Genomic DNA, 15,825 nt, shown 5'->3' with positions numbered 1-15,825 from the left:
AGCCCGGCTGCGACGGGCTCACAGACCTGGGGGCTGGACGGAGACGAGGCGGCTCCACACAGATGCCTCCGTCTCTGGCTCCTCTGTCACTTCCGTGAAGTCTGAAGTGAGATGCAGAGCTTGGAGTATGGTGTGGGAGGTGAGGTGGAGAACTGAAGTCAGAGAAGGGAAGAAACAGGGGCCCTGGGGAGTGAAAAGGGAGTCTACTATAGAAACATCAGACGATAAAAAACCTTAAAAGGCCATTGACTGGGACTCTGATTTTCAGTTAGGCAATCTCCATCCAGCCTAAGGGAACACGGGGCTGAGCAGAACAGGGATCAATCAGGAAAACCGGGCGGAAATCGTAGTTCCTATGTCAGGGCTCATCACTATAGAAAAACAGGTACATTTCTATACGGGTCCCTGGCAAGCATCTCTGAAGGGGTGTGTGGGGTCCTGTTTTTGATGAGTCAGCCTGCACTTTCCCACTGGCTTTACATACAATTTCTGGGATGCTTAATCTTCATTTCTGAGCCATCTGTAATTGGCACTGGTTCTTAAACTTGAACATAAAGTTTTCCTGTCCCTAAAGTCCCTCTGTCAAGTACTTAATAGCCTGTAAACGACTTAAATAAACCAAAGGAGCTCCAGTTTTAAGGGATCTAGCAGCAAATCCTTCTGTCAAGTGACTTTTGAAATGCAAATAGCCTGGACCTGGAGGTTTTCCTAAGGAGAAGCCCACCTGCGTTCTGCAGCTTTGTGGCCACGGCAAGCACAGGTGGTTTGTACTGACATCTTTTATTTCCTAGGACATTGACACACATCTGCTCAAATTAATTACTCTTCCAAGAACTCTCCCCTGACTCATTTGATGGAAACAAGAGCTCCTGGGCCGATGCGAATACAGAGGGGAGGTGGGGATGCTGACAGAGCAGGCCTGCAACAGACAGTCTGCAACTTATCACAATGGAAGCAACAGCAATTGACTTACACTTGAAATGTTTATGAGCATCCATCCAGAGGCAAACGAATACCAGAGCTACTTGGGACAAAGACAGGGAGAGAAGAAAGCTGTTGTGATGGTCCTGAGCAGCAGAACCTCCGAGAAGAAGGAGGAGAAAAGAGGCCAGGAGAGGGGAGGAGGCAGAGGGGGCCGGGATGCACACTGATCGCATCCATGGGGAACCCCACCAACACACTTCTAAGTTAAACTCCTGACATGATTAGCACCATGGCTACAATGAGCAGATAACAAGAGGTAGGGTGAGAGAAGGTGATCAAGTTATATACAGAGAAAGTGACTACGGATGGATGGTGCCTCCCAAAGCAGTAGCTCCCTACTGACCAGTGGCACTACCAGACTCAGGACCATCTGCCAGAGTCAAAGTTCAGCTGCAGGCTTGGGAGGAAGAGAGACAGATGAGGCCGATCTCCCAGTATGGTGACTGGCCTCAGTATCACCCCTCCAGTCAAGAAGGAAGCAGGTTAAGAAGGCAGATCTCCTGTGAGTTAACCACTGAACAACATCCATCGCAACAGTGTCTCATGGCCTTAAGTTAGGGTCAGCCTATAGAAATCCAGGGAAGGGAGGGAGGTGAGGATTAATTACGTTACATCACCTTTAACTTCTCGACATCTTCATTTAACCTACCTTTAAAAGAGAGATAGTGGGACCGAACCCAGGGATTGCTGGGAGAACCAACACCATGGGTAAATCACTCAGCACGCTGCTGGCTTCAGTAAGTACTCCACAAAGGCTATGTGGGGTCTGGGGTGAGGGGACCCTGTTGCAGAGGCTGCCACCAAAAGGCCATCAGATCCCACTGACATGAGTCACTGAGCCACCCTTGCGTCAGCCTTGGGGTTCCTAAGAAGTGGCCTGAGTCCAGATCAGGAAGTGAGTAAACTGTATTCACGCATCCCCTGACTCAGTATACAATCGAACTAAATGCCGATTACATGCAGCCTAGAAATATAGCATGAGGGAGGCAGCTGGCCAGGAGAAAGGGACACCTGGACATCAGGGAGCAAGGACTCATCACTAAAGATTCATCTGGAGCCGCCCACATCAGGCCATCAGGCTGATATGCGTGGCCAAGGGCTTGTTCTGGGTAGCACAGCAGAAGTCTGCCGATTTCATTCTATTTCTCTGGGGAAGACAAAGCCTGAGGCTATGAGGAAATGTGCTGCCCAGGCACGATGAACTGAGAAACGGGGTACAGGGAGGGCCAAGCTGAAAGGAAGCAGAGGAAGGGGTAAGTAGCAGGTGCTGGGGAGGGGCTGAAACACCGAGGAGAAAGAAGAAAAAACTATGGGAATTAATGCTTCATGGATTTTTAAAAAAAAAGCATTGAGACCTCCCAGACCCAGACCCAGACCTTCGAGATAGCTTATGTCCTTGAATGGGCAGGAGACATCAGTGAGAAAGAGCAGAGTCCAGAGCTGACTCTGCCCCTCCTTTGCCGCAACCCTTACCTCCCTCTTGGGCCCCAGGGGTTTGGGCAGAATGTCCTTTGAGGCCCCTTCCTACCCTGGTCTGTAGGAATGATGGAGAGAGAAGCCTTTACAGGTGGAAATGCCAAGCACCAAGCAGGTTGTATGAGCCTCCCTCCGGCCTTTTTGGCCATCAATACCTTTTAAATATATATTAAAAGAAACAAACACTCTGCCCTGTTGAGAATGGTTGTTATTGTGGTTGAGGGGCAGGGCTGGAGGTGGGGGAGGCTAGTGAGAGGCCTTGGGGGAGCCTCTGCAGGGAAGGTCATGTTTTGTTTTCTGAGGTCCCCCTGTGAGCCAGGGAGTGCAAACAGGGAGTGCTCCCAAAGCAAAGGTATTAGGCTCAATGTCTTTGTGCATTTTTCAAACCTTCTGAGCCCTGTCCTTCTGCAGTGGCTGCATCCAATTCTAGAGCTTGACTGGCAGCATGACACACAGGCAGCCAGCACCGAGGAAGTTTCTGGGGCTGAGCCAAGTGGAGTTTCTGAGACTTTACCCTGGGCCAAAAGCCAGTGTACTGAGTCTACCCGAGAAATGTGGACTTTACACCGTCTTTACTACTTAGATGGTGGCCTAGGTAGGATTGTGACCTCTTCTAGGAAGAAGCCAGGCACTACACACCCACATCCTGTCTGGGCAATGAGTTACAAGTAGGGCAGTGTTTCTCAATCAAAAAATGCAAATTCTTAAGCCTCTACTGAATCAGAAATTCTGGGGAGTGGGACCCAGCAATCTGTTTTCACAAAACTCCTCCAGGTGATATGGGTGCCTGGTAAAGTTTGAGAACCATTGAGATAATATAACAGGTAGGGGTCATTGTTGGGCCCAACACAAGCTGTTTTAATAACTATTGTCTTCAACTTGGCCTACTTGGTGCCTTTATGTCACCAGCCAGCTGGGCCCCACACTGCATCTGACTTTCATGATCCATGGCAGAGAAGACAGTTCCATTCCAAGCAAAAGTTCCTGATGACCAAGTGTCATTGACAGATGAATGGGTAAATAAATATGATCTATATATATGGGGACTTCCCAGTGGCTGAGTAGGAAAGAATCTGCCTGAAAATGCAGGGGACGCAGGTTTAATCTCTGGGTCAGGAGGATCCCTTGGAGGAGAAAATGGCAACCCACTCTAAGATTCTTGTATGGAAAATGCCATGAACAGAGGAGCTTGGAGGCTACAGTCCATGGGGGTCACAAAGAGTCAGACATGACTTAGCATCTGAGTATGTGTGCATGCACACACACACACACACACACTTACAGTGATGCATTATTTAGCTTTAAAAAGGAACAACAAATAACCCTAAAATTTATATGGGACCACAAAAGATCCAGAATTGCCAAAGCAATCTTTAGGAAAAACAAAGCTGGAGGCATAACCCTCCCAGACTTCAGACTACACTACAAGGCTATAGGAATCAAAACAGCCTGGTACTGGCACAAAAACAGATATATGGATCAACAGAACAGAATACAGAGTCCAGAAAGAAATCCACACAGCTATGGCCAATTAATCTTTCACAAAGGAGACAAGACTATACAATGGAGAAAAGACAGTCTCTTCAGCAAGTAGCGCTGGGAAAGCTGGACAGCCCCGTGTAAATCAATGAACTGAGGACACAACCCCCACACCATACAAAAACAAACTCAAAATGACTTAAAGATTTAAATATAAGATATGATTGCATAAAACTCCTGGAAGAGAACATAGACAAAACATTCTCTGCCATAAATCATACCAAAGTTTTCTTAGGTCATTCTCCCAGGGCAATAGAAGTAAAAGCAAAAATTAACAAATGGGACATAATTAACCTTACAAGCTTTTGCACAGCAAAAGAAACATAAACAAAATGAAAAGACAACCTATAGAGTGGGAAAAATATCTGCAAATAATGCAACCAACAAGGGGTTAACTTCCAAAATATACAAACAGCTCATACAGCTTAATAACAACAACAACAAAAAACAAATGACTCTATCAAAAAAAAAAAAGGAGAAGATCTAAACAGAAAATTTTCCAAAGAAGACATCCAGCTGGACAATAAGCACATGAAACAATGCTCAACATTGTTAATTATTAGATAAATGCAAATCAAAACTACAATGAGGCATCACTGCACACCGGTCAGAATGGCCATCATAAAGTCTACAAATAATAAATGCTGGAGAGGGTGTGGAGGGAATATAAATTGGTACAGCTACTATGGAGAATGGTATGGAGGTTCCTCAAAAAACTAAAAATGGAGTTACCATATGATTCAGCAATCCTACTCCTGGGAATACATCCAGAGAAAACAGTAATTTGAAAAAATACATACTCCCCAATGTTCATAGCAGTACTATTTACAATAGCCAAGACATGAAAGCAACGTGAATGTCCATCAACAGATGAATGGATAAAGAATATGTGCCGTACACACACACAGAGGAATAAAACCATAAAAAAGAATGAAATAATGCCATTTCCAGCTTTATGGATGGACCTAGAAATTATCACACAAGTGAAGTCAAAGACAAACATATGATATCACTTGTATGTAGAATCTAAAAAATGATACAAATGAACTTATTTACAAAACAAAAACACTCTCAGACACAGGAAACAAACTTATTTGTCACCAAGGGGAAAGAGGAGAAAGATAGATGAGGACTTCGGTTTTAGCGCATACAAACTACCATATACAAAGCAAATAAGAAGGACCTACTGTATAGCACACTGAACTACTAATATATTCAATCTCTTATAACAAACTATCATAGAAAAGAATCTGAAAAGAGTGAATTTATGTGCAAATACATATAATTATATACATAGGTGAATCACTTTGCTGCACACCAGAAACTAACATAACAATGTAAATTAACTTAAATAAGAAATAAACAATATGGGGTGGCTAAAAAATAAATAACATTTTAAAACAAAATTAAGTTTGAAACGAAGACAGAAGGAGCGTAAGACATTATGCTAAGTGAAGTAAGTTAGACACAAATAGACAAATACTGTATGATTACACTTACATGAGGCAGCTAGAGTAATCAAATTCACAGAGACAGAAAATAGGAATAGCTTTACAGGAAGTAGAAGCAGCTCCCCAAATGGAAGCTCTGTGTTCATGAAACACTGACTCCCCATCCCCTCCCCCAGCCCCCATCCAGAGATGGACGCTGGCGACGGCTGCTCAGCAACGTGAATTTCCTTAATGCTACTGAACAGCACACTTAAAAATGGCTAAAATGGAAAATGCTAAATTTTATGTTATGTATAGTTTACTGCAAAGCTCCTTGTGAGAGTTTGCTGATACCATAGCTTCTCTGAATCATCTGTTTATAGAAGGCTCCTCCTCACTTCCAGAATGAAGTCCTAACTCTTTTTCATCTTGCAAAGCTGAAACTCTATACTCCTTAAAGAATTCTCTTTCGCCCCACCTCTCCCCAGGCCCTGGCAACATCATTCTACTTGTTGTATCTATGAACTTGACCGTATACCTCATATAAGTGGAATCACACAATGTTTACTCTTCGATAAACTTACAATGCTTACTTGTAAGTCTACAAGTAAAACTTACTCTTCGATATTTCACATAGCTTAATGTCCTCAAGGTTCGTTTATGTTGTAGCATATGACAACATTTCCTTCTTTTCTAAGGTTGAATGGTACTCCATCATATGTACTACACACCATATTTTGTTTATCCAGTCATCCATCAAGAGACATTTGGATTGCCGCCGCCTCTTGGCTATTGTGAATAATGCTGCTGTGAACATGGGTGTGTGAATATCTCTTCAGACCCTGCTTTCAATTATTTTTGGATATATACCCAGAAGTGGGATTTCTGGATCATATGGTAGTTCTATTTTTAATTTTTTGAAGAACTGCCATACAGTTTTCCATGGCAGCTGTACCATTTTATATCCCCACCACCAGTGCACAAGGATTCCAACTTCGTATCCCTGCCAACACTTGTTGTTTCTATTTTTCGACAGCAGTCATCCTAATGGGTGTGAGGTGGTATCTCATGGTGGCTTTGATTTGCATTTCTCTATGATTAATGACATCAAGCATCTTTTCATGTGCTTATTGGCACTTTGTACATATTTGGAAGAATGTCTATTGCCCATTTCTTAGTCAGGTAATTTTATTTTTTTGTTGTTGAATTGTAGTCCCAATTTTCTTAACAAGAAACCCACAGCCCTTCCAGACTTGACCCGGTCAACCTTTCCACCATAATCCCTGATCACCCCCTATGCCAGCCAGTGGTTCTCAGTGGGAGTGACTTTGCATCCGGATGTTTGGTGAGTCTAGAGGCATGTCTGGTTGTTGCAGCTCAGGGACGGGAGGGGATGCTGCTGGTGTCCAGTGGGTAGAGCCCAGGGATACTGCTAAAGATCCTACAGTGCCGGAACAGCCACCACAGCAAAGAAGTATCTGACCTGGAATGTTGAGAACCCTATCCTACACTTTCCGAACAAAGGTCTATATAGCCAAAGCTATGATCTTTCCTGTAGTCATGTACGAATGTGAGAGTTGGACCATAAAGAAGACTGAATGCTGAAGAACTGACGCTTTCGAACAGGGGCTCTGCAGGAGACTCTTGAGAGTCTCTTGAACAGCAAGGAGATCCAACCAGTCCATCCTAAAGGAAATCAACCCTGAATATTCGTTGGAAGGGCTGATGCTGAAGCTCCAATACTTTGGCCACCTGATGCGAAGAACTGACTCATTGGGAAAGACTCTGATGCTGGGAAAGATTGAGGGCAGGAGGAGAAGGGAGTGACAGAAGATGAGATGGTTGGATGGCATCACTGAGCCAATGGACGTGAGTCTGAGCAAACTCAGGGAGATAGTGAAGGACAGGGAAGCCTCGGGTGCTGCAGCCCATGGGGTCGCAAAGAGTCAGACACGACTGAGCAACTGAACAACAACACAATCCTACACTATTTCTTGACATCAAACTCTTCCACTCATTATTCCAAACACTTTGCCCTTTGCTTACATCACTTCACCTCCCAGAATGCCTCCCAGGCCCCCATGCGCAACTGAGTCCTCCTGCAAACCCCACTTCTGCTGTAAGGGTTTCTCAGCCAATCTCGTCCATAGGAGTTCTCCTGCCCTCTGAAAACCTACATTAGCCAGGAAAGACTTTATGTTACATCCTGCCTCCACCTCCCAGAAACCCTATGCTTGCACACAGTAAGTACCAGATGTGTGCCTGTTCATTAGTTGCCAGGCAGTAAGACAGGGAGTTGACTGGCAGGGTGATCACTTCACCCCAATACTCCAAAACCAAGAACACTACACTCCAAAGGAGCTTCTGCCCCAACTGACCCCAAATCCAGGCGCTGAGAAACCTGAGGACCAGAGGCATGCCCAGCACCCCCACCTTAAGCTATTTCACTTCCCTCCAGTCTCTGGTAAGCTCCAGAGCAGGCCAAGTCCAGTCACACATCAGCAGAGACGGGAGCTCTGGACTTCTATGTTTGGCTCACTGCAGACTGCCCACCCTCCTGAGTCCACCACAGCTCACAATCCAGGCCCATAATATTAAAAACACAGACACAGTCTGGCAAATCCGCTCAGAGACTGATGTAGGTTTTCACATTGAGCCTTGCAGGGCTGGAACAATCACGCCGTATCAGTTTGGAATTAGAAAGATCTCAATAACACAGCAAGTAGTTCTGAGAGGCAACCTTGTCCCACAAGGCTCAACTCCTCCTCTTGATTCAAAAGGCAGCTCAGCGGTCTTCTGGTGCCCTGTTATTGTTGTTCAGTCATCCAGTCGTGTCTGTTTGTGACCCCATGGATGCCACACACCAGGCCTCCCTGTCCTTCACTATCTCCCCGAGTTTGTTCAAAGTCATGCCCATTGAGTCAGTGATGCCATCCAACCATCTCATCTTCTGTCATCCCCTTCTCCTCCTGCCCTCAATCTTTCCCAGCATCAGGGTCTTTTCCAACGAGTCAGTTCTTTGCATCAGGTGGCCAAAGTATTGGAGTTACAGCTTCAATATCAGTCCTTCCAACAAATGGACTGGTTGGATTTCCTTGCTGTTCAAGGGACTCTCAAGAGTCTTCTCCAGTACCACAGTTTGAAAGCATCAATTCTTCGGCACTCAGCCTTCTTTATGGTCCAACTCTCACATCCATACATGACTACTGTGCCTGCTCCCTCCCTATGAAGACTTCCAGGTACCTGGCCAGGTAATCCAGCAGGCCTGAGACACTACAACACTAGGACATCTGCCCATCTGAGCCACAGCCCAGCCAGCCTCAGGAGAGGACATTTTCTTCTTCCCTCCTATCTTTTATCTGGTTGATCTAAGAATTAAACTGACTTGTGACAGATTAATAGGAGAAAATCTAACAAAAGTTTAATAACATACATATGTAGGAGAGACCCAGAAAAACTGAGTAACTAGTCAAAATGGCTGAAACCCTTACTTTAAATACTGTCTCCAGCTAAAGACAAAAGAGGGGACTTCCCTGGTGGTCACGTAGCTAACTCTTCACACTCCCAATGCAGGGGCCCCATGTTCGATCCCTGGTCAGAGAATTAGATCCCACATGTGCAGTCAAGTAAATAAATTAAATAAATATCTTCAAAAAGATCTACTCTGTTAAATAAATAAGTAATAAATAGATAAAGATAAAAGAGGATGTTGGGGGTAGTGGTTTGGGACTACAAAGGGGAGGAAAGTAATTCACTGAGACTTGGAAGAGTCAGTGTTTGGGAAATGTTTGGCAGAGACGGTAGGACACAGGGAGGAATTTTAACCCACAGACCGTACTGGGTTCCCGTCTGTCTACACTACAGCTCGGACTACAGTGAGGTATGCTGACGGCTCCTGTCCTAGACCAAGTCTTACATCTACATTCTTTTAGGCAGTTGGGGAAAGATCAGAGGTTTTGCCTCAGTCTTTGGGGCTTTAGAAACATTCAGTCTAAATGAGTCTGCATGCCAAAGAGACAATCAGGGGGTGCCAAATCTGCTCCCAGACACTTGCAAACAGTGTCTGGGATGAATGGGTATGGCCTGAGAGTCAGTCCTGAAGAGCTCTTGACTTGCTCTCTTCACTAGTTCCCAGTCCAAGCTCCATAGTACACCCATTCCTACCTAGAACAACACCCCCCCTTTTTTTTTAACTTTTATTTCTTTGGCTATGTCAGGTCTAGTTACAGCATGCAGCATCTTTAGTTTTGGCATGCAAACTCTTAAGTTCCACCATGTGAACTTCTAAGTTGTGGCATGTGGGATCTAGTTCCCCAAACAGGGATCGAACCCAGGCTCCCTTCATTGGAAGCGTAGAGTCTTAGCCACTGGACCACTAGGGGAGTCCCTAGAACCTCCTGCTGGAACAATCAAGATAATAATAACTATGTATATCTGATCCTGCCCTAGGCAATTCACATTTGCCTTCTCAGTGGACATCATTATCCCTTTTTTGGGTGTCAGAGATTTGAAGTAACTTCTCCCTGGTGACACAGGCAATAAATGGAAGAAAGCAAGGATTCAAACCTTGAGCCATGCAAAGCCCCAGCTCTTCTCCCTACACGATCAGAATTATAAGTGACATTCTAAGAATCCTTTTTCCATATCAAAATGGCTGCACAGTTGGCTCCCTCCAGCCACCCCCGCCCAGCCCGCCGCCATCCCCCGGGGCCTCTCACCCCTGATTGCCAGTGTCGTTACATTAGGCTTCTTTTCAGTCCAATTCCCATTATATCATCTCAGCCTGGCATTATAAAGCAGCCCCATCATAAACATCAGCTTGATTACAAGCAGAGACTGTTGCCTCCAATAAATAAGCATGCGTAATGTATACAGAGGGAGAAAGAGACACCTCTATATTTTCAGTTTTGTAAAGACAAATCGCTTCGATTGTTTAATCAATAAAAATGCCTCTCTAACTCCTGCCGTTATTACGGAGCTATTTCAGACCGAGTGAAAAAGGAGCATCGAATCTATATCCCTGTCAGGACAGACAGGGTCTGATTAGGCAGATGGATGAAGGCTCAGACCTGATGCCAGTCCCCTGAAGTGTCTGGACCCCACTCGCCTCCAAACCTGGGCAGGTGTCTTGATCCCAACTGCAGTCAGGTCTGGGGGAGGCCGAAGCACAGAGAGACTCCCCTCAACTGTGGGGCTTGATCTAAACAAGGGATCCCTGGGGACAGGTCACAGGGAGGGCAGCCATGCTGGTGGGGTCCAGGGAGGGAGACCAGGAGTAGAGGGAGCTCATCCTGAAGGTCACGCCGTGACCCCTGACTCTCCGTCCCTCCAACCGTTGCCAAGTTCAGACACAGCATCTCACAGTGAACACACGCCTCCTCACTGACCTTCCTGCTTCCTGTCTCATGGCCTCTAATTCACACTTTGGCCCTGGTCCGTTACCTCCAACAAACATCTGAGGGAGAATGGGATGATCCCTTCCACCCCCACCCCCCACCCCCGCACACACAGAAACTTTGTGGTTCATTTCCCTGATATCTACACCAGAAAGGCCAAATTCTCTCCCTGTGTAAAGTTCTTTCCGGCACTGGCCTTCCCTTCTTCCAGACTCCCCACCCACATTCCTATCCAGGCACCTTTTCTCTGACTGCTTCACACTCTGAAGTTTCCTGAACACCCTCCACTTCATGTTCCAAAGCCTGTGCACAGTCTGACCCTTCCCCTGAAATTCCACTCCCCAGATCCTTTCTCGGCAAACTCCTACTCACCTGTTAAGACCCCCTGACTCGACCTCCTCTGAGGCCTTTCTCTGCTCCACCCTGTACTCCCGCCCCAGGGCTCTGACACCCTGTACACAGACTTCTACCTCTGCATTCAGCACACAGCACTCTAAGCATCAGCTTACCTGTCTGTTTCTAGGTACCAGTGACTTGTAAAATGTGTATCTCTAGCCCTCACCTCTGCCCTGAACTTCAGACACACATGTCTAGCTCTCTCCTTGTCAAATGATCTTAGAGCACTTCCGAAACATAACTCAAAAGTTCCAAGTCCCAAAGGTGTTCTCTCTAAAGGTACCCCATTTAAGAAGGCAACACACTTATCCAACCAGTCACCTGAGCCAAAACTTACAGTCACCCCTAATTCCTCCTTCTCCTTTAAGTTCCACATCCAAAGACATGTCCTGTCTATCCTATCTCAAGAACATTTCTAATGCAATGAACTATGAGAAAGACAAACGAAGGGAACAATTGTATCAAAAAGAATAAAATACCTAGAAACAAACCTACCTAAAGAGGTAAAAGACCTGTACTCAGAAAAACTGATGAAACTGAAGATGACACAAACAGATGGAAAAATATAGAGTGTTCATGGATTGGAAGAATTAATATTGTTAAAATGACCACGCTACCCAAGGCAATCTACAGATTCAGTGCATTCCCTATCAAAATACCAATGGTATTTGTCACAGAACTAGAAGAAATAATTTTTAAATTTGTACATAGACACAAAAATATCCAAAACAATCTTGAGAAAGAAAAACAGAGCTGAAAGTATCAGCTTCCTGACTTCAGACTATACTACAAAGTTAAGTAATCTAAACAGTATATGGTACTGGCACAAAAACAAATAGATCAATGGAAGAAAAAAGAGAACTCTGAAATAAACCCACATACTTAAGGTCATTAATCTATGGCAAAGGAGGAAAGAATATACAATAGAGAAAAGATAAGTCTCTCCAATAAATGATGCTGAGAAAACTGGACAGGGAATATGAAAATCATGAAATTAGAACATTTTCTCACACTATATAAAAAAATTAACTCACAAGGGATTAAAGACCTAAATGTAAGACTAGAAACTGTAAACTTCCTAGAAGAAACACAGTCAGAACACTCTGTTATAAATCATAGCAATCTTGTTTTAGGATCTGTCTCCTAAGGCAAAGGAAACAAAAATAAAAATAAACAAATGGGACCTAATTAAACTTGAAAGCTTTTGCACAGCAAAGGAACATATCAACAAAATGAAGACAACATACTGAATGGGAGAAAATATTTGCAAATGATATGACTGATAAGGAGTTGATATGCAAAATATACAAACAGCTCCTACAACTCAACATCAAAAAACCAAGCAACAAGAAATCAAAAAACAAAAAATGATAAAATTTTAAATCAAAATTAAGAACTCCTGTCCCTCATAAAGCACGGTCAACAGAATGAAAAGAACCCAAAAGAACTGAAAGCAGGGTCCCAAAGAAATAGTTTTAGACCCAGTTTTACAGCAGCCTTATTTACAACAGACAAAAGGTGGGAGCAAAGCACATGCCCATGCCCAGATGGATGGATAAATAAAAGGTAGTCTTTGCACATACATGGAATGTTATTCAGCCTTGAATAGGAAGGAAAGTCTGCTACATTCTACAGGATAGATGAAACTTGGGAGCCTTATGCATGCTGCTGTTGCTGCTGCTAAGTCGCTTCAGCCATGTCCGACTCTGTGTGACCCCACAGACGGCAGCCCACCAGGCTCCCCGGTCCCTGGGATTCTCCAGGCAAGAACACTAGAATGGGTTGCCATTTCCTTCTCCAGTGCATGAAAGTGACAAGTGAAAGTGAAGTCACTCAGTCATGCCTGACTCTTAGCCACCCCATGGACTGCAGCCTACCAGGCTCCTCCGTCCATGGGCTTTGCCAGGCAAGAGTACTGGAGTGGGCTGCCATTGCCTTCTCTGGCCTTATGCATAACTAAGTGAAATAAGCCAGTTACCAAAGGATAAATTCTGTATGATTCCACTTAATGAGCAGTCAAATTCACAAGGAGAGAAAGGAGAATGGTGGTTGCCCAGGCACTGGGCAGCTTTATTTAATGGACACAGAATTCCAGTTTTGAAAGATGCAAAGGGTTCTAGAGATTGGTTGCACAATAATGTGAAAGTCCTTAATGCCACTGTACTGCACACTTTACAAAGACTAAGATGGTAAAAATTATGTATTTTACTACAACTTAAAAAAAAAAAATTTAGGCCATCAAGATAAGATTCCCAACAAATCTTAAGAAGAAGCAGTCTTCTGGAACCATTCTTTGAATGACAACAAATTGGTGGTTTCTGATTTTTTAAGTTATATATTTAGTCTTGGTTCTGTTTTCATAAATGTACTTAGTCTTGTGACTTAAAAGAGAAAGTGAGTGTGAGAGAGGGAGTGAGAAAAAAAAACGGGGAGAATCACAGACTGGGAGAAAATTCTTGCAAACTGCATATCTGAAAAAGGATGTATCCAGAATATACAAGAACTCTCAAAAAAAAATACCCCAACAAAAATACAGAAATGTACAAAATACTTAAGATATGTGAGCCAAAAAGATATGGGGATTGCAAACAAGCAGATGAACAGATACTTATGTCATTAATCATTAGACAAATGCAAATTAAAACCTAAATGAGATACCACTATATACCTATCAGAGTGGAGGGAAAAAAATGTAAAGGACAATATTAAATGCTGGTGAGCATTCAGAGGAACTGGAACTCACATACACTGCCAATGAGAATGCATGATGGTACAGCCACTCCAGAACACAGGTTGGCTGTTTCTTATAAAGTCCAACAGGCACGTAAACATGTGCAAGCCAATGCTTACCTTCAGTTGAGCTTTATTTGAAATTGCCCCAAATTGAAAACAACCCAAATGTCCTTCAAGTGGTGAATGAATATTGAAACTGGTATTTCCATAGAATGGAATACCTAGCAAGAAAAAGGAGTGAACTCCTAATATATGATTGAAGCAACACGGAAGATTCTTGAATGCACAATGCTAAGTGAAAGAGTGCATCACACTGACCCCCTCTGCTCTATACCATACAATTTCATTTCTGTGACTCTGTAGAAATGGCAAACCTACAGGACAAAAAGCAGATCAGAGGCAGCCAGGGATGGAAAACGGGGGAGAGGATGACCCAAGGGGCACAGGGGAGTCTGGGGAAACTACAGTCACCATATCTTGACTGTGGTGGTGGTCACACAAAGACATTCTGCTGTCAAAACGCATAGAACTTTACACTAAACAAGGTGAATTTCATTGCTGTAAGGTGTACCTTCAGAAAAACAGCAGCACACATATCTGGGATCTGCCCCACAGGCACCTGCCATTGCCAGGGCCACTCTGTCCAAGCTTCTGTCCGCTCTCACCCAGCCTTCCCCTAACTTTGTTCTCTATGTCTGTTTTCTGAGACCAGTTCTGTTTTGTAAATAAGTTCATTTGTACCATTTTTTTTTAGATTCCACATGTAAGCGGTATCATATGATATCTGTCTTTGTCTGTCTCCTACTTCCAACCAAGGAACTTTCATTTAGAACAGCACCTCCCATGCCCCCACTTTCCCTATAAAAGTAAGAGGCCCTCCTTTATTATCTGGACATGCCTGTGGTTCCCCAAAGGTTGTATGTTCTGAAATGCAATTTTTTCTGTTGCCAAATAAACCTATTTTGCTGGTATTAATAAAATAACTTGCTGTTTTATTTATTTATTTATTGCCACATGGCAAGCAGGGTCTTAGTTTCCTGGCCAGGAATCAAACTCATGCCCCCTGCAGTGTAAGCTCAAAGTCTTAACCACTGGACTGCCAGGGAACCCCCTGTTCTAATTCATCTAATTTTAGATGAATAGAGTCCTTGTCTAGAGCTGGTTCCATCACATGCCTAGGGGCAACTCTACATCCACCCTCTCTCCAGCTTCTTGGGGAACATCAATACAGCACGCTCTCAGTCTAAGAGTCAGGGAGCAGACCAGAGAGCCCAGAGGATCCGGCTGCTGCTATAACATTAGGCTTCCTCTTTGCTGCCCCTGGGCTATGCCCACCTCTGTCCCTTCATGATCTCATTGCCCATCTCTGGTGGGTGTAGGCTCATAGCTAAGGGACCAAATGTCCCTGCCCTTGGGAAGGCAACTGTTGCCCTTCAATCTCCCTGCCCCCAGCCTGTGGTTCCCCTTCTCCCGCCCTCATCTCCATCTACCCCATCTCCCTCCCTTTGTCTCTCTGTCTCTATATCTTTGCCCCATCCATGCGAACTCACACATGCGTGCACGCGCACACACACACACACACTTGCATACTGTCACCACCTTTTCCAACTCACTCCCTTCAGCTATTGAATTCACTCTGCCTGGAGGACAAGACCATGACAGATTAAGGCGGTGGATAACCTGCTGCAAGGGATCCAAAGGATCAAAAGGATGTCCGGGCCACAGTTATGGTCCCCTGGGCTGCAGCTGAGATGTCCGTGCACTGCACAGGGGCTCATAGCTTCCTGGACCCTGATCCAGCATCACCCCTCCTCACGAAGCTCTCAGCCTTGCTAAGTGCACACCAGTCCACCAGTCGGCCATGGCTGCAT

General features: G+C 44.5%; 1 protein-coding gene across 1 annotated transcript in view; it reads right to left on the bottom strand.

Moving 5' to 3' along the window:
* GRIK4 (glutamate ionotropic receptor kainate type subunit 4) overlaps window positions 1-15,825 on the bottom strand; it is a 485,478-nt gene that overhangs the window by 402,370 nt on the left and 67,283 nt on the right. The gene's annotated exons all lie outside the window — the stretch shown is intronic.

Source organism: Cervus elaphus, chromosome 1 (genome assembly GCF_910594005.1).
Source record: "Cervus elaphus chromosome 1, mCerEla1.1, whole genome shotgun sequence".
Classification (NCBI taxonomy): Eukaryota; Metazoa; Chordata; class Mammalia; order Artiodactyla; family Cervidae; genus Cervus; species Cervus elaphus.
Note: the sequence above shows the minus strand (reverse complement) of the source record. Positions and strands in the feature narration are given on the sequence as shown.